Genomic DNA, 19,382 nt, shown 5'->3' on the forward strand with positions numbered 1-19,382 from the left:
ATATATAATAGTGTGTATATCTTAATCCCAAACTTCTAATTTATTCCCCCACCTTCCCCTTTGGTAACCATAAATTTGTTTTCTATGTCTGTGGGTCTACTTCTGTTTTGTAAATAAGTTCATTTGTATCATTTTCTTTAGATTCTACATATAAGTGATATCATATGATATTTGTCTTTCTCTTTCTGACTTACTTTACTTAGTATGATAATCTCTAGGTCCATCCATATTGGTGCAAATGGCATTATTTCCTTCCTTTTTATGGCTGAGTAATATTCCATTGTATACAAAGACCACATCTTCTTTATGCATTCCTCTGTTGATGGACATTTAGGTTGCTTCCATGTCTTGGCTATTGTAAAGAGTGCTGCAATGAACATTGGGGTGCGTGTATCTTTTCGAATCATAGTTTTCTCTGGATATATGCCCAGGAGTGGGATCCCTGAATCATGTGGTAACTCTATTTTTATTCTTTTAAGGAACCTCCATACTGTTGTCCGTAGTGGCTGTACCAATTTACATTCCCACCAACAGCGTAGGAGGGTTCCTTTTTCTCCACACCCTCTCCAGCATTTGTTATTTGTAGACTTTTTGATGATGACCATTCTCACTGGTATGATACTTCAGTTTTAATTAAACAAACATGCCAGTGAAAACTTGTTTTGGTAGCATACAAAGCTGAAATAGCCTAGACAACGCCCAATAGCTTGGACAGAGTCTGAAATATTTGTTGAATAATATGGAGGTTTCTCCAATCAAGAAATTTGCCACTATGCAACACCATTCTCAAAGTAAATTAATTGTTAAAACAATAAAACCACATTGGTTTTGGATGGGTCTGTTTTCTATCACAGTACTTCTTTAAATGCCTGCAAAATTTCTGAATTCTTATACTTTATATGTAAAGGTCTTTAAGGCTTGTCTGCAGAAAATATTTTCAGACACATCTTAGAAGCATGGAGTCGAACTGGATCTCAAAAAGTTATTTAATCTAGTCTTCTGCCCGAAAAGATCTTCAGCTAAATTATTATAGTTGATTGGTCCCCACATCTAGAAACAAACAAGCAAACAAACCTTCCTTGTATGAGATACCTACTTCAGAGGTTCTCCTACTCCTGCATAATGCAAAAGGGAAAAAAAAAAAAAAAAGAACCTCATGAAATGCTCTCCCAGTAAAGTAAGAACTGAATTGGAACACCATTTTGATAGTAATATTTTTTATGGTTTGCCATAAATGAATATTTTTGATGAACGTAACCAGTTATATTCCAAGTACTCCAAGATTTATGTTTTTCTTGTGTTTGCAGCATGTGAGAGTTCCTGTAACCTTTACAGTGCAGAGAAACTCACGTAATTATTCACAAATATTAGTGTTCATTCTGATTTTAGTATGGGTACAGCCGGTGGTTCTCTAATGGTACCATTTCTTTCAAGAATGATTATATTTAATGGGTCCCAGCAATTAAATCACTATAATGAGAAATAAAAGATTGTAAATAAGAATAACAGTGTTATTAATCATCTAAATTAGTCACTTATGGCACATTCCTGGACCTGAAATATTTCCATAGGATATGATGCTAAAATCCACATTTACTTATAATTAGACATAATACAAACCTTCTCTCATTATAATAGTTGCCCAAATCCCACTTCAACTTAATTTCATTGACTTTGATTTCTGGACTGAAAGCATTAAGCTTGAACCTAGTGAAAAATGTATAATATGTGCATTCAATTAAGAAGTAATTAGATATTCAATCACCCTTACAGCACACTAGGGATTAGGGAAGGAGGAAGAAAAATGTGACGCGCTGTAGTGTGTAACACAGTTTTGTTAATTAGTGTAGTGCTAATTGAGATTGAGAAAGTGTCAGAATAGTATAACATAGGTTTGCTTGTGAAGAACTTTAAAAGCTAAGTTTAGTGTTTTATGATACTTTGATGCAGAGTTGTATAGAATATACCAAACAATCTGATGTGTCCTTGAGTTTCAGTTAAAGTTTACACATCCATTCTAAGTGACACATACTAGTGAGTGATGAAGGGGAAAGAAGAGCTGCTTTTTTATGTTTCCAACCCTCTGCTATATTTTATCTCATTTAATCCTCACAACGATCTTGTGAGGCATGTGCTTTTATTTCCATTTTAGAGATGGAGACCCTGAGGCTGAGAGGGGTTGAGTAACTTGTTCAGGGTCACAGCCAGTACAGGGCAAAGCCAGGGTTCACACCCAGGTAGGTTTCACTGCAAACCCTGAGCTCTTTTCACCACGCCTTTCAAATAACAAAGGGCAGATAACTATGAAGTCCTTGTATATCTTTGCCTCCTTATCTCTTTAGATAAGTTCCGGGGAATGAGATTTCTAGGGAAGAAGGACACCCGTGTTTTCACTTTTGGTATCACGTTGCTAATAGTCTCCCTAAGGGTTAGTGCTAATCTATGCTTGCACCATGGATTGAAGGTATTTTTGCCCTTTTTAAAATCAATCACTCTGTATACTTTCCACCTCTTTGTCATCTCCTTTTTACTCCTCACTTTCTCCAAATGTGTTCATCTCCGTTTACCTATTGAAATTTCTGCGACAAGAGTAACCCCTTTGATTTCTCTGAATGTGATACATATTTATGGTGGAAAATTCAAACAGTACAGAACAAAATGAAGCAACAAGGCTCTCTCAGACACGCCTCTCGGTGACAGTCACCATGAACACTGGGGTGAGCGTGGAGGTCCCCCCATAGCTCAGTGGGGGATGGCTTAGGTTCCATTCTGACTCCACTGGTAGGTAGCTGTGTGACCTTGACGAAGTTCCTAATATCTCTAAGTCTCTTTTTTTCATCACTTTAAAGAAGGCCATAGTAGTAACCTATCTCATAGGGTGGTTGTGAAGATACAGTGAAGTAACGCAATTAAAGTGCTTACCATGTTTTTGGTCCACAGTGTTAAGTATTTAATAAATGTTACCTTTATCATTATTTTTGTTCTTTTGATCTCTCTTTTTGCATATCTCTCATAAGCACAAGTAGACACACATATAATGTTCCTCATGGGATTATATTATGCAGGATATTTTTCTGTCTGTTTGATGTATCTTTTCACGTCATTCAATAGATACATGTGTACATTTTAATGATTGTACATAAGTTGACTTTAATTATGTACCAGAGTTTATCGAGTGTTCCTCTATTATTGTACATTTTAGGTCATTTTCAGACTTTGCTATAATCAACAGTACTGTGGTTAACATATGCATTTATTTCCTTAAAAACTTCTTAGTAGTGAGATTACTGGGTCAGAGAGTTTTAATTGTAATACTATATATGTGCAAATTGCTCTAAGAGTTGTATCCCTTTATGTTTCCACTGACCATGTGTCCAAATACACATTTTTCTTCACCTTCACTGACATTGAGTATTTTCAAATTTCTTATCGTTGCCAATCTGATTAGAAATGATTCTGTTACATTTTATATTAAGTCTTTCTTTGAATACTTGGTTTTATCCTTGAATTTCCTGTTCTGTTCCATTAATCTGTCTGTTCATGAGCACCACCCATTGTGTTTGTGACATTGGTGTATATTTCAGTGTTTGGTAGGACAAAATCCCTTATTAATCTCTTCTGCAGAATTTTCTTATTTCCTTGTGTTTAATTCTTCCAGATAAGCGATAGGATCATTTTACCAGAAGGATTGAAGTAAAGAATCAAAGAGAGGGTGAGAAAAAGAGAATGAAAGAAAGAGAAAAAGGAAGAGAAAGCATCTTGCTAGAATTTTTGATTTGGATTGCATTGAGTACTTAGAGTAATTTAAGGAGAATTGATATCTTCACAATGTTGAATCTTTCTGTCAAGGAGCAATGCATAGATCTGTGCTTATTAAAGTGTTTTGTAATGCTCTTTAGATGTTGTATAGTTCTCTCCTCTGACTGAATTTGCTACAGGATGTGCATTTGGAGTCTGGAGTCAGCCTGGGGTGTGGCTTGATTGGGAATATAGCACTTTCACCTCCTGCTCCATGGTTTGGGCAGATTATAGATATTCGTTCAGCCTCAGTTTCCTCGTCTGTGAAATAGGGATACTAAGAGTCATACCTCCTAGAGGTGTTGTGAGGATTAAACAAAATATGGTAAAATGCATAGCCTGGTGCTTGGCAGGGGGCTGGCATTCAATAAATGTGAGCTATTACTATTATTATTGTTGTCTTTGTACTCATCAATTTTGATTAGTGTCATTTTTCACTACATTTTTATATGGGTTAATATTTATTCAATGAAAAAATAATTGCTTGGCTTTGTCCTTGGCTTTCTTATTTGACCTTTCATATAGTTTCCAGTGACATTTTAGTTGATTGTTTGTATTTTCTACATAGACCCTGGTCACATCTGTAAATAATGACAATTTCATCTTCTCCTTTCTAATTTTACTAGTTCTTATTTTATTGCACCCTCTAGAACTCCCAGAATAATGTTAAATAATTAGCAGTGATATCTGGTTTCCCTTTCTTATTTCGGATATGCCTGGATTTCTATTTCCAAATCCTGTGTTATCTTGCCCACCCTGTGCCTTTAAATCTTCAAAAGCAGTTGACACTCTTGACCTTCTCCTTTCTCTTTCTCCTTTTTCTGTTTATTTTCCTTCCTCCTGAGCTGATACTGGTATTAGTGGGTGTGTTGAAAAAGAAGGTTCCTATCTTGCCCTTGCTTGTAAAGGAAGGACATTTATTTTTAACCTTCTGTTCAGTGTATGGCAGTATCCTAGGGACTGTGTGCAGATATAGACTCCCCGGAGGAGCTTATAGCCTGGTGTTGGGAGCGAATCAGGTAACCCAGCTAACTCCACATCCAAGCAGCATGAGAAGAAACTGCCCCGAGAGCATTCGGAAAGAGTTCTCACGTCTAGCATCTCGCTATTTCTTAAAAGACTCTTCTTTTGGAGATTTGACACGGAGTTATCTTACTTAAAGAGGGAGGTGGCAGTGGGTTATCAATCAGCTGAGCCAAAGTCACTGGAACTGAGGTCAGCCCTGTGACCTGCAGCAGCCTTTGTGAAGGACACGTGGGCACATGTGCTTTTTTTATTTTTGATAGCTTTGTAGGAAATTCTCCAATGGTGATTTGATTTGCGCTCATCCCCAGGGGTCTCTTCCCAGAAGATCATTTAAGGTTCAGAAATAGTCACATGAAAGATGGCATCTGTTATAATTATATTGAAATAGCTTTTGATTTAGAAGACTTCTTAGGATTATGGCCTTACTTCAAGGTCTCATTATGAACAATGATCACTGGATAATAGAACATTTCCTTTTATAGTTAAGCTTTCTTATTATTTATAGATAGATAAATGGGTATTTGGGAGGAGGTCCCAAAGGGGAGAAAGTCAGCCTGATTACCTTTGTGTATTCCGAGTGTCATTTCTTTATCCAAATAATAGGAAATCTGGAGAGAGAGCAGAGAAATTTTAGGAGAGGACCAGCAACAAAATCATTCAAAACACTTTTTCAGAACTCAGGGACATAAATTTACAAATTGGAAAGGCGCACTGAATTTCCAGGGCAGTAGATCAAAATGCGCCCACACCAAGGCACTATCATCGTGAAATTTCTGAACGTGGAGGGAGAAGTTACAGGGAGGAAAAAACAAGTCAGACTCAGAGAACCTGGAGTTTAAATATCAGTCTTCTCAACAGCAATACTGGAAGCTAAAAGCCAGGGAAGAATGACCTTCAGAATTCTGAGAGAAAGTTGCAGCCCACCTACAATTCCTCACCCCAACTTTCAATAGTCATGTGCAGATATCAAGGTCATTAAAAATTTATTTCCCAGGAAGCTACTGGAAGATGTGCTTCACCAAAATGGCGTAAACCAAGAAAACAGATGTGGGATCCAGGAAACAGGAGAGCCGACAAAGGAGAAAGGCACAGGAGATTCCCAGAATGATGGTGAGGTGAGGTAGCCAGCATAGAGGATGTGAGTCCAGATGTGAGCAGTTGAGAAGGTTCTAGAAGAGCTTCCTCCAGGAAGACGAAGTTGATAGACTGCATGATGTGTCTTAACTTCTTGAGAGGAGAGTCAGACAACTGTAGGTAGTTTTGGATTGAGGATGTAGGTGGAAGAAACTCAAGATAATGATTCACTCCAGAGTAAACAAGTTGTGCAAGAAAGGAAAATTAATGATATATTAACACATGTAGTTCAGTTCTGAATAATATTTACATCATCACAATGATAGAAATCAAATATTGATCCAACCCAAATTATTATATAACTGTATTGGGAGGGTGGAGTGAAGGGAAGGGTTTACAGTGTGTGAGTGGTGTGTGTGTGTGTGTGTGTGTGTGTGTGTGTGTGTGTGTGTGTGTGTGTGTGTGTGTGTGTGTGTGTGTGTGTGTGTGTGTGTGGAGAGAGGTAGGGGCTGATAGGAGGAAAGAAGGTCAAATGACATTCTCCATAGGGAAAGTTGACAGACAATGCTAAAACTGAAAAGGAGTGATGCAATCATACTGATTAGCTCTACAGTATTAATAAAATAATCAGCTCAAAGAGTTGAGGAGGACCAAAGTGGAGGCATATAAGACGGGAAACTGATAGTTTTCATAATACACCCTTTAGAACTACTTAACTTTTTCAACTATGTGCATGTATAATATTGATACAAATAAAAACGTTAATAAAAGTTAAAAATTTAACTTTTTTTTAAAGCTCTTTCAGTATTCAGAGCGTTTTTTTTTTTTTAGATGTTGCGGGTAGGAGTTTATTAACTAATTTATTTTTGTTATGTTGGGTCTTTGTTTCTGTGCGAGGGCTTTCTCTAGTTATGGCGAGCGGGGGCCACTCTTCATCGTGGTGCACGGGCCTCTCACTATCGCAGCCTCTCTTGTTGCGGAGCACAGGCTCCAGACGCGCAGCCTCAGTAGTTGTGGCTCACGGGCCTAGCCGCTCCGCGGCATGTGGAATCCTCCCAGACCAGGGGTCGAACCCGTGTCCCCTGCATTAGCAGGCAGACTCTCAACCACTGCGCCACCAGGGAAGCCCCAAAATTTAACTTTTTATACAAGTAAAAACGTTAAATAAAAACGTTAAATAAATGACAGGAGCAGTTGCTACTGTCATTTTGTTATACTTTTTAATGTATGTACGCACACATGCGTGGGCACACACGCACATACACAGACATACAAATGTGCATTTTCTTGGAGTGTTTGCTTTGAGCCAAATGTTGTGTTGGGCCTTGGGAACACAGTGCAGATGAGATCAAGTATGATTCCATCCCATGAAAAATTTCTCTGAAGTGCTGAAAAGTAAATGTCAAACACATGCTATAGAAAATAATAGGCCATACCGTAGTTCAGTTTTCATTTAGTGAGATGTCTGTAAAATCAACGAAATAGTCACCAGTCACTCAGTTATGTGCCCAGGAGGCACTGTTGTCACATTATATCTGTTGTCGTATTCCATTCTCACACAAACCCTACAAAGTAGGTATTGCTATCTGGGGCTCAGAAGGGGCAAATAGATTGCCTAAAATCTTCCAGCCAGTTGGTGGCAGAGCTGGGATTTGAACTTGAGTCTTTCCGATTCCACATCCACACCCCAGAGTGTGATCAATTGAACTCAGGGATATAATTTTTTTTTGTAATTTTTCCAGCTAATCTGGTATCTTGCAGTGAATGAGATCAAACATCCATCTCTTGGTGGGGGAGCTAATAGATCATCCTCAGAGTGCCTTGGCTTTGGGAGGTGACATTTTCTTTGTTTGAACAATGTAAAGGAGAAAAATTCAAGAAGCATAGGGCATTAACTTTAGTTTTCCTGTGAGGGAGATTTTAACAGTGAGCAACCTAAATTCACCAGCAGAGTCCACACTCAGGTGAATTAGAATTCATTCTGCATTTATTGAGAATCCTGTAAATCAAGCCATTAGAGCTTTAAAATGAACAAGACACCTGAGAGCTTGTGCACCTATTGCACTCTGGTTGTATGTTCAATGTTAAAATGCTTTGGGTAAGACCTGACCTCATGTCATTAGAGTGACTGCATATTTACTTACCTATCTTTTGTCTAATTGGTGTTTTAGACCATGGTAGCTTCATTTTTAGAGTAGTTGGGTAAAGCGTAATTGAATTACTTTCATAAACTTGGAATCTCTGCCTCTAGACCAACCTTTCCCAAATGTGTTCTGCAGAGCATTGGTCCATCAAGATGTTTGTTAAATCAAGAAATGACTGTCCCATACATTTGGAGAATCCTGAATATATTTTTCTTTTGCAGAGTGACAGTGCACATTAGCATATTAGAGACTGACATGGTTCTGTTTGAAAGAATCATATTTTACTCTATGTAATCAGAGTTTCCACAGTATTTTTTGAATACAGATTCATTTTTTCCACCCAACTTCTAGAGTTATGTGGAACACATCTTAGGAGATGGGGGACTCCAGTTATTTTCCTTTTGCAAAAAATTCATCCGTGCTGACCTTTAGGCTCCTTTTAAAAGCTCTAAAATGCTGAGGCTTTACAGTTTGGATCATCAGTCTGTTTTATGTCAGTCACTTTGATTTGTAAATATGCTGGGTTATAGTTGTCAAATGCAGACACAAACAGTGTCCTCCTTTACCTTTGAAATCACTTCTGTGAGGCATAATCTTAAAGAGTTGGTCATGACTCACTATCTTAATTGAAATTTTAGTTTGGAAATATATACCCCAGCATTATTAATGTTTTCTAATAAATTGTTCCAGAAATTATATGTATCTATGTGAACATATGCATACATGTGTGGACATGTATATGTACATATGTACAAGCCTATCCACCCACATACCATGTATGAACAATTTTAAAGTATTCCATTGTATCATAATTTATTATTTTTTTTCACATCTTTATTGGAGTATAAATGCTTTACAGTGTTGTATTCATTTCTACTGTACAACAGAATCAGCTATATGTACACATATATCCCTGCATCCCCTCCCTCTTGCGTCTCCCTCCCACCCTCCCTATCCCATCTCTCTAGGTCGTCACAAAGCACTGAGCTGATCTCCCTGTGCTAGGTATCATAATTTGTTAAGGAAGGAAATTATTTAGCTTTTTCTAGTTTTTTTTTGCTTCAGTGAATATCCTTATACATAAAATCTTTGTATGATTAGGTGGTTATATCTCTATGATAAGTTCCAAGAAGTAGAATTCTGGGTGAAAAGTATATGCGCTCTAAATTTTAATAGATACTTGTTGTCCAAGAGATTGGGCTTATTTATTTTTAGCAACTGTATTAAAGTGTGTTCCCCCAGTCCCATCTCTGGCAACACGAGTAGATGTATTGAACTGAAATCTTAGCTGATGTTGTTTTCTAAATGGGAAGACTATTAGTTCTCTCAAAATGTACGTTTCATGTGTTATTCTATATTTATTATTTCCTGATTTATTTAATAGAAATGTCACATTATTTGAGGACTAGGAAGCAGTGGTCTTTGTGCTCAAACAGTTACCATCTGCAGTTATTACACAGGAAATTAATGACAATAACTAAAAGCTTTAATTTTATTTATTATTATGCATGACGTGTAAATTTTTTGTTTAGAAAACAGTTCAAGCGTTCGTTTATTTATTTTGGTTGAAAATACATGTCTCTATGAAATTTTGCATTAATAGATTCTGCCAGAGAAATAAAATTATGGTAGACTTTGTGGAAAAATTGCAGAGATGACAAACTTGAGCACGAAGATATTTTTGAAATTTCCACATTTTCTTATGAAACTTCTCGTTTTTGCTGTCTCATTGGACTGTAGAAAGACTTTCCAGTCTGCCTTGGAGGAATGTCAGTAACATAATCGATTCCTTCTCTTTGCCTTAAAGGAGGAAGACAGTGGTCCTATAGTGCCCATGGGTGAGAAACGGAAACTTTGAGCTGCAGCTTCGGTTTATCCTCAAAGCCTGCATTGTTTGTCTTCATCTAATCGAGCTTTAACGGACATCTGTAACAGTTGCCTGTACACATGCTCTAATGAAATATTAGAAATGGCTGTAAATTCAAAAGAAACCCCATGTTATGTATCCGCATCACTGCTGCCAGTATTCATATTTTTGCACATACTGTTTATTGCTTATGTGTAGAAGAAATGAAACTAGTTTTCAGAGTTATTATTAATATGAATATATATCATGTATTAATACTGAGACAGGAAAAATACATTTCCAGCGTTTGCAGTCCTTCATTTCCTGTCTCCAACAGAAAATTCACTCATTCAGAAAATAATGTAATTCTTGATAATAAAATGAGAGTTTTGATCAAGAACAGCATATACAGCTCCAAAATGGAATGTGAAGGATTAGTAAAAAACACATCTCATGTTACTTTGCAACCCTCATACCATGGTTAATGTCAGGGTGATTTGTTATAAAACACGATTTGGGAGTTAATGTAAGAACATAATACTCACTTTATATATTACTTTCTTAGTTAAAGGATTTAATTGATTATACGAATCTAATCATACTTATTTGACATATTAGAAGCTGAGGTTTCTAGGAATTTGAGAAAGGTATAAGAAATAAATAGGCTAAAGAGAAAGTGGATACTTTATTTTATAGCTTTATTTTCCATGATAGAAACATAAATTTAATAGTATCCTATAATAATTTAGTGTTGTACATTTTGTAAGACTTTAAAATATTTTATTTTATAGGTTTCACTTTGGCATATTGAGATCTTTGTTTTGAAGATGAATCATATCCTTATTTTAATTAATTTTAAGTGCTACTGGCAAATTTAAGCATATGCTTAGATGCAGTTAGATGTGATAGAATGAGATAATTTATGTAAAGCAGTAGAGTGCCTGGCACAAAGCAAGTACTTAATAAATGTTATTAGTTGTTGTTATAATTATTGTTGTAAAACTAATGACTTCAATAACATGTTACACTCAATTTTGAGGGATTTTGTGATGCAGAATATCTAAGTTAGAAATAGAAAATAATACAGATGGAATAATTATGTGTTGAGAGATTTTAAATGTGTTGGGTAAAGGTTGTAATAATGAAAAGCATTAAATGCAAATTAAAAAAATCTTACTAAGTATCCCTGAAAACAGAAGCTAAGGAGGTTCACGGTGGAGCCTTGGACAGGGAGAGAAAGAACCAGAGCTGCCCCAGAGAGAGGAAGCGGAGGCGGATGAAGGGTCAGCATCTAACAAAGCCCTGGACCACATGAGGGCGGCATCAGGCAGAGCCTCTGAGAGGTAAAGGCAGTCCCGGGATTTTCCCTTCTTTAGTTTCTTGTATACAAAAATGAAGAAATGGCAAAGCATGGCTACAAAAACTTGGCATATTTAAATACGTATCTTATAGACTAAAACTGATACCACGTACTTGCCAGACATTGATTGGCTGCAGGTGTGGCCTCATTTGCAGTTAACATCAAAAGGCAAAATCAAAACCCTCTCATGAGTGAGAGGTCAACAGGGCTGCTGGCACTCCTCTGCTAGACCCTGCGTTCAGGCCCTGGGGCTAAACAGTACATGGGCACCCAGTGTCACTGATCCTGATGTGGTTGGCACTGAGCAGCTGGGGACCGTTCTTGGACTTAACTTCTGATGCTTCCTGCAGTCTCCAATCACTTGTCCCTGAAAAATACAAAATAAGCATAACAACAAAAACGAATTCAAATGACTCTCAGGGTAATATCTTGTTGCCCATACTTCCCCTCCAAAATATCTTTTTTAATTGAAGGAATCAAATTTATTTACTGGATATTTTCTGATTCAAAAGACTGAAATGAACTACTTGGTTCAGCTTGTGGTGTTCATTGGTGAGATTGTGTGGAAGCTTATATTCTTTAATGTGGGAAACCCATTCATTCCACCATTAGGTACCTCAGACTCAGATTAGGAATGCTGCTTGTAGTGATGCTTTTGTGGGAATGAAGTTGAAAGAGTAATTTGGCAATAACAAAAGTGTAAATGGCTGGTCAGAAATCTATCTAGTTTTGATGGTGGCATGGGAAAGAAAAGCATGGGATGGACCTGGAAATTGGGGAAGAAGCCTCCCAAAGCAGAAGTGTGTGTATGGGGTAGTTAACTAGGGATAAGGGACAAATTTCACAGATCTTGAAATTTAATTTAGGGTGGATTTTGTTTACCTGAAAAAATGGCAAACTGAGGGTTTTCTTCTCATGTGGTTTACACATATATAAGCACCTCTTATTCAAGATAATTAATGTAGCTGATGGTATGTAATGTAATATTGATCTCAGAAAGTTTGGTCAGTTAAGGTAATTTGAGTCATTTTGTTGGTCAGTCTAGCTGAAAGACTTGCTGATTTTGTTGGTTCTTGATCCTTTCAAAGAACCAACATTTGATTCTGTTGGTTTTCTCTACTGTGTTTTTATCTAATCTTTATTATTTCCTTCCTTCTACTTGCTTTGGGTTTATTTTGTGCTTTTTCCATTATCTTAAGGTGGAAGTTTAGGGTATTGGTTTGAGATCTTTTTAATAAAGGCATTTGTAGTTATAAAATTTCCTCTAAGCATTGCTTTAGCTGCATCCTATAAGTTGTGTTTGTTATATTTTTGTTTTCTTTCATCTCAAAGTATTTTCTAATTTGCCTTGTGATTTCTTCTTTGACCCAATGGCTTTTTAGGAGTGTGTTGCTTAATTTCTACATATTTATGAATCCCCAAATTTCTGTTATTGAGTTATAATTTTCATTGTAACACACTTTGTGTGATTTGAATTCCTTTAAACTTATTGAGGCATGTTTTATGGCCTAGATATGGTTTATTCTGGAGAATGTTCCATGTGTTTTAAGAAGAATGTGTATTCTGCTGTTGTTGGTGTTATGTTCTATGTCTATTAGGTCTAGTTGATCTTCTGCATATTTCTATCTATCACTGAAAACAGGATATTGAATTCTCCAGCAATTATTGTTGAATTACCTATTTCTTGCTTCAGTTCTGTCAGTTTTTTTTTTTCATGTACCTTGGGACTCTGTTGTTAAGTATATATACATTTATCATTTTTATATCTTTCTGATGCAGTTATCCTTTTATCATTATAAAATGTCTCTCTTTATCTCCAGCAACATTTTTGTTTTATAATAGACTTTCTAAGACATTAGTGTAGCACTCCAGCTTTCTTATGGCTGCTGTTTGCGTGATATGTGTTTTTCCATCATTTTACTTTCAATCTATTTGATCTTTAAATCTAAAATGTGTCTCCTGTAGACAGCTTAAAGTTGGATCTTGTTTTTCCATCTAGCCTGACAATCTTTGCCTTTTGATTGGATTGTTTAACCCATTTATATTTAATATTATTGTTGATATATTTAGGTTTATGTCTGCCATTCTACTTTTTCTTTTCTACCTGTCTCGTGTCTTTTTTGTTTGTTTGTTTTGTTTTTGTTTTTGTTTCTTGCGGTACGCGGGCCTCTCACTGCTGTGGCCTACTCCCGTTGCGGAGCACAGGCTCCGGACGCGCAGGCTCAGTGGCCATGGCCCACGGGCCCACGGGCCCAGCTGCTCCACGGCACGTGGTATCCTCCCGGACCGGGGCACGAACCCGTGTCCCCTGCATCGGCAGGCGGACTCTCAACCGCTGCGCCACCAGGAAAGCCCTCGTGTCTTTTTTTGTTTGTTTCTCTGTCCCTCCTTCATTGCTGTCTTTTGCATTAAGTGACTACTTTCCAGTGTACTATTTCTTTTTTTTTCTTTTATTATTCCCCAGTGTACTATTTCAATTGCTTTAATGATTTTTTTAATACTTTCTTTGGAGTTTATTTTCTTAGTGGTTGCTCTAGGGCTTACCATATATTGATACATGTTAATTTATTAGAATCTACTTCAGATTTATGTTAACGTGATTACAGTTGGTGTTCTTTGTTCTTGTCAACTGCCTCTTGCCCTAGGCAAAATCTTTGAGTCACAGCTCAGGAGCTATGGGTAGGGACAGTGGTTTGCTCTTTGTGGAGTGACACTCCTGCTTTGCAGACAGGGTTCTGGGTAGGGGCAGAAGCTTCTGGTTTTTGTGGCTTGCCTCTCCCAGACTGAAACTTCCACCCTATGAATAAGCCAGGGTGAAGGTGATCAAGGTCCCAATATTCTCAGCCTGCTGCACCTGGTGTAGAACCTCTGCTCTGTGAGTGGGGGCTGGGTGGAAGAAGGGGGCTTATGAGCTCTTGGAATTTAGCCTCTGTGACCCTTTTATGTATCCCTTGGTTGGGATTTGAGGGAAGAGGGAGCCCCATCTTCCTGGCCTTACCCACTTAGAATGGATTGTTAATCATGCCAAACTGGAGTGAGTGTGTTTATGGCTGAAATTCTAAATAATCTTATTGAGATTTAGGAGATTTTTCTTGAATACATGTTTTCTCCATTTGCTGTATGTCCTTGGGAAAATTTCCAGACACTTTAAATTTCTTCTTCTTTTTATTCTGTCAGGTATGGTAGTTGCGCTGGGAAGCAGGTCTGTGGAGCTTCTCTCATGTCCATTCTGGGTGTAATGCTCTGTCATCTAAGATGGCACATTACTCAAAATGTCAGGCTATCAGATTCCTTCTGGAATTTTCACTGGAGTAAGCGTATTTTTCAAAATTGTGTGTCAGATATCATCATTGTGATTAAGGGTAGACTCATGCTTTTGGATAACTTAAAGTTTCTTAAAATGAAAATGAAGTTGACATAACAATGATAGTAGTTATTGAGTTAATTACTCTGAAACTTCTCCATTTTATTTTTCTATTTAATTAATTAAAAACAGTTAGTATATGCTGATTAATGATTTTCAAGTCTGACCTCTACAAACTGAGACTCAAGATGGCATGTGTGTGAATAGACACCCAATAAACCTCATTTTCCTTAGAATCTATTCACTTCTATTAGAATATATTAATATAGCAAATATTGATATGATGAAAAGCAACCTATATTTTATTTAATACAGAATATTATTTGGGTCATAGTATAGAGTATTATGTAAAAGATGAGGCTTTATACACCGATGATGTAATGCAGTTCCTAAAGATAAGCTCACAGAAACCTTTGTTCCTTTTTTGCTGTGTTCCCTTCCTTTGTTTAGAGGTATTTCCTGTGCTGCTTCTGTGTGAAGCTCTTAACTGACACTCAGTCAGGTAGTGAGGTGGTGACACGTGACCCTTCAGACGAGTGTTGTTGTTTTTTTAAGAAAGATAAAAACAACATAGAAGAAAGGCTTTTATTGGAAACTTTGTGTTGTGTCAGACTTAGATTACATTTTAATAAAGTATACTAGAAGTTTTACACTTCAGGTTGTACAGGAATCCCCACTTGGAAATGACACTATTGAGTTTTGAGAAACTTTTCAATTTCTGAAACTTCAGTGAATCTGCATAAACGACTGACTTGTAACACTTCTACACCTCCACCACCCAGTGGGACACTGTAGTTTAGTGAGTCAATAAAATTTAAGAAATTTCTTAGAGCTGCTCCAGAGACCTAGATATGCTTGTATTACTCCCTTTTGGGCCTGATTCATTTCCAGAATAACTCTACTGCACACTTCCTTTGATAAACTTTAATTGCTTTCAAATTACATTGGAATTTAGTCAACCTCAATAGGAATTTTCCTATGAAATTATATTAGAATCTGGCCCAAAGGGATTAAAAAAAAAAAAAGAAGAAGCATAATAAAGTCTATACATTGCATGAAAAACATTTTATCTTTTATAACATAAAGATGCTTCTTTATGGCATGAAAGAAAGCTATAGTGTTCTTAAAGCACAAGACTGGGATGAAAATTAACTGTTTGAAATTTCAGTCATATTAAATAAATTTCCTAACGAATGCTGCTTTCAGCAAATCTCATTTGAATAAATTAACCTTAAAACAAAAAAAATCTTTATAATTAACATGACTTCTTTTCCCCTTTTTTTTTCTGCTCAGAAATTATCTTCAAATGACATAGTTCCAAATATTCAAGAAATATATTTGGGGCCCTATTAAAAAAATCAGATGCACATCTGATGGAGTCGTTTATGAGGATTTTGCCTTTGCTCTTAGGCTCGGTAGTTACAGTGGTCGAGCTCAGCCTTCATACCTAACCAGAAACTTGAAGCAGTTCAGGAAGAACTGGGACCAGCTAAGAAAAACCTACAATTCCACAGATCTTTATTTTCTAAGTCCACAGAAAAGAAATGTGAATACAGTTCTTCTGGTGAGGAAATTGGTTTTCCCAGGAAGAGGAATTGATGCTTCTAGAGCACCAAGGAGGTGATTTTCTCATTTATGTAAGTGTGAGAAATGTCCTAAGTGGTACACTCTTATGCGAGACAAGTACAGGTGAGCAGTTAACTCCAAGGAACTATGCGTCTCACAGAGGCCAGGGCCATTATTACTGCTAGTCCTTGCACGAAACGATGTATTTGAAAACATTTTATGGACATTGATTGCACCTATTATTTCTCAATGAAGTTCCGACCCTTGGGCTCCAGCCTTGCGTCTCTCTGTTCTCAACACCCCACTCCCTCCCCCCCGCGAAGACTAGAGGGTCCATTGTTGCTAACTGCTACATCTTTGGCAAGAGAACACATATTTTCACTACTGTCCTTGGAGGCCTTTTCTGATTTCTGACAATTGGTCTGTATTGTTTTTTATCATCTCATGCATTTGTATTAAATATGTTTGAATCATCATAATCACTCTACTGTGGGAATTGGCTCAAAGGAGGCAGACAACATTTAAGCCAGAAGAAGCTTTTTTTTTTCTTTCTTTCTCAATCACCTTTTAAAAACTGATCAATAGGATGATGTAATTGATTTCTGGGGTTTCTTAATTCTGTCCTCTGATTTAGCTGAGGGTAAACTTCCTTTTTTTGACCGGAAAGAAAAATGTGTCAAGTATATGTGTGGTCAAACCTATGCATCTTCTGAAGAATTATTTTTATTTTGAACTGTTTTAGAATATTTCCAACTTTCCCCAACAGTATTCATTTCCACCACCACCCTGGGAAGCAGGAAAATGAGCAGCAGTAGCTCCTCCAGGTGAACTGTGGCCAGAGAACAACTCAGCCAGTGGAGACAAACGGTGCTTCCCAGCAGAGTGCGGTATGTGAGGAGAGAATGTACCTGGGGTGGGTGGAGACGTGAAAGAAGCTGTGAAGACTTCCCAAAAGGAGCAGAGAATTTCAGTGAAGCCAGACCCGCTGTAGAGCAATAGCTGCAGCTGATACAGGTCAATACCTCGGGTGATTCAAAGTGGTGTTCGTAACGCTGTTCTCTGGGCAAAGTTCTGTGACGGACTGCAGGTTGTGTGGTCACATCCTGTCATGCGATCAGATGGGCGGGGGTAATAGCGGTTCAAGACACAGACAGAAACCAAACTCCTTGACTTAAATGTTGGATCTGAGTCCTGCTGGAGATGTGTGACCTTGTTCCATGTACTTAACCTCACTGGCCTCAGTTTCTTTGTCTTTATTTAAGATTTACTACTTAAATCTTGAGATGTCTGTTTATATTATTTTAGCACTCATTGGATTATCTGGATAAGGGGTTGCTATTATTCCTCTATCACTTATAGGCTCTTTGCACCACAGTGGCCAAGAGGCCCGGGCTGTTGGAGCAGGGCTACCCAATACGGTCATCTTGCTTCTCTTTTTTCTCACTCACTTTCCCCCTTTTTCAAGGACAGTCATTCCTGTGCCCATTGGCTCCACCAAGGGCCCTCTGTACAGCCATGGGCTTCCCTCTGCAGCGTATGCCTGTATTAGTATGTGCTCGGGTACCAAGAGAGGAACATCACTTTCTGAGGCAGAATCTGCCGAGATGCTTCACAGCCATTTTTTCTTCCCCCATGCTAGGCCCCCAGAGTAGCTGTATGCCTTAGGAAGGACCAACCTCAAATAGGCGCCCGAATGTCAAAATACTTGAAGGAAATGATGAAATAATTTGTGAAGGGTGAATGAAGCCATACGCTGAAACGAGCGGCAAATCTGCGATTGCCATGTGTAACTTTGCAGGCTCTGTCTGTTGACGCAGACGAATAATTGAAGAAGTTAACTCTGCCTGCCTCTTCAATAGGTAGGTAGAGACAGTCTCCCAAGGGTGCAACTTCCTAGGGCTTCAGAGTGGCTGAGGGACCCCCTCTGAGAGATGCGAAGGTAGGCCACTAGACACCCATTGCTTGGGGGAAGGGCACGGAGGGACATTTTGACCTCGACAAAGGTCCTCTGGAAAAGGAGAGCTCTGGGGTGGAGGGGAAGCTATTTCCATAAGGAGTTAGAGTCCTTCTGGGAGTGAGGGAGCTGAGGGTCTTAAGTGAGTTCTAAAATTAGGGAGACCCATGGGAGTTCACTGCTTGGGAAGGGCAGCAAAGCGCTGCACCACAGGGGGACGGGCAGGCCGACCTGGTGCCGTCTGACCAGTGCTGAGCCTAAGGGTTGTGGGTTCGTACTGGTTCCAGCATTGTGGAATCTTGTCAGCCTCACAGCTTTGGATAACACTGCTGAACGTGAGTGCCCCTCAGGGCCATGGGAGCAATAACGCCGGAACCACTGGACTGGCTTCCTTTGAAAGACAACACTGGTTGCTTGGACAGCTCCGGAGAGAGAGAACCCCCCAGGACGGGGCTTAGACTTCCTACTGATAAGGACGTGTGGAGAAACAAGCCCCACTGAAAAAAATAAGAGCTGTATGGCCATTTCTGACACCCAGGCTGGTAAGGGAAGTCATGTCCATTATTTACGCACAGCACACTATAAAGAACATCTGGTAGATTTGATACAAATCTATAGCTCCTCCTAACTAAGAAGTGTTATTAGCCCTTAAGCAAAGGGGAACGAGTGTGGTTCTCTCTGGATCTTTTCCTCGTGTTGCAGATTATTCTCTTCCAAGCCAAATACCTTCTTCCTCATTATTATTATTTTTCCTCAGCACTGATAATTCTTAGTTTTTTGCTTATGTACTTGCTCCAAGTGCACTCTTGAAGTCCTGAGTTTTCTTCGGTAGATTCCTTCAGAAGCTTTCCTTTCCTCTGTGATGTTCTGTGAGGTGATGGCTCCCCTGAGGCCACAACTCGGCCTTTGTCCCATCAGGTGAGTCCGTGTCCTCTAGAGCAGCTTCCTTCTCTCTGGTGATAACAGCGTCCTCCACTGTGTAATGGTAGATGTCACGCTTGAAACTGAGCAGGACCCTGGGGGGCCTTCCTAGGTACAGAAGCTCCTCTGTGACCCCTGTTTCTTGTTTGTAGGAAGAAAAGCTTTAGTTTCCTAGGCCTTCTGAGTTCCAAAGAGCAGACTCAAGCAGTTACTAATTAGGGAAGTGAGGGGATGCAGAAACAAAGGAAAAGCAGTTAAGCAAGAAAAGTAGTAATAGCTTAGATTACAGTTCAGTGATAAAACAGAGACCTAGTTCCTCCTCAAGGGGC

At 38.4% G+C, this 19,382-nt stretch overlaps 1 protein-coding gene across 4 annotated transcripts in view; it reads left to right on the forward strand.

The window, feature by feature from the left end:
* CA8 (carbonic anhydrase 8) overlaps positions 1 to 17,097 on the forward strand; it is a 94,227-nt gene extending 77,130 nt beyond the window's left edge. Inside the window, exons 9-11 of one of the 4 annotated variants that reach the window (XR_013824522.1) lie at positions 9,850 to 11,231; positions 16,143 to 16,232; positions 16,945 to 17,097. The gene's annotated coding sequence lies outside the window, so the exon portion shown is untranslated. Of the gene's footprint in view, positions 1 to 9,849; positions 12,138 to 16,142; positions 16,347 to 16,944 lie in introns of those variants that run through there. The other 3 variants (XR_013824523.1, XR_013824524.1, XM_079901554.1) reach the window with 3 other exon arrangements.
* The last annotated feature ends 2,285 nt before the right edge of the window (positions 17,098 to 19,382 follow it).

Source organism: Stenella coeruleoalba (assembly GCF_951394435.1).
Source record: "Stenella coeruleoalba genome assembly, chromosome: 17".
Lineage (NCBI taxonomy): Eukaryota > Metazoa > Chordata > Mammalia > Artiodactyla > Delphinidae > Stenella > Stenella coeruleoalba.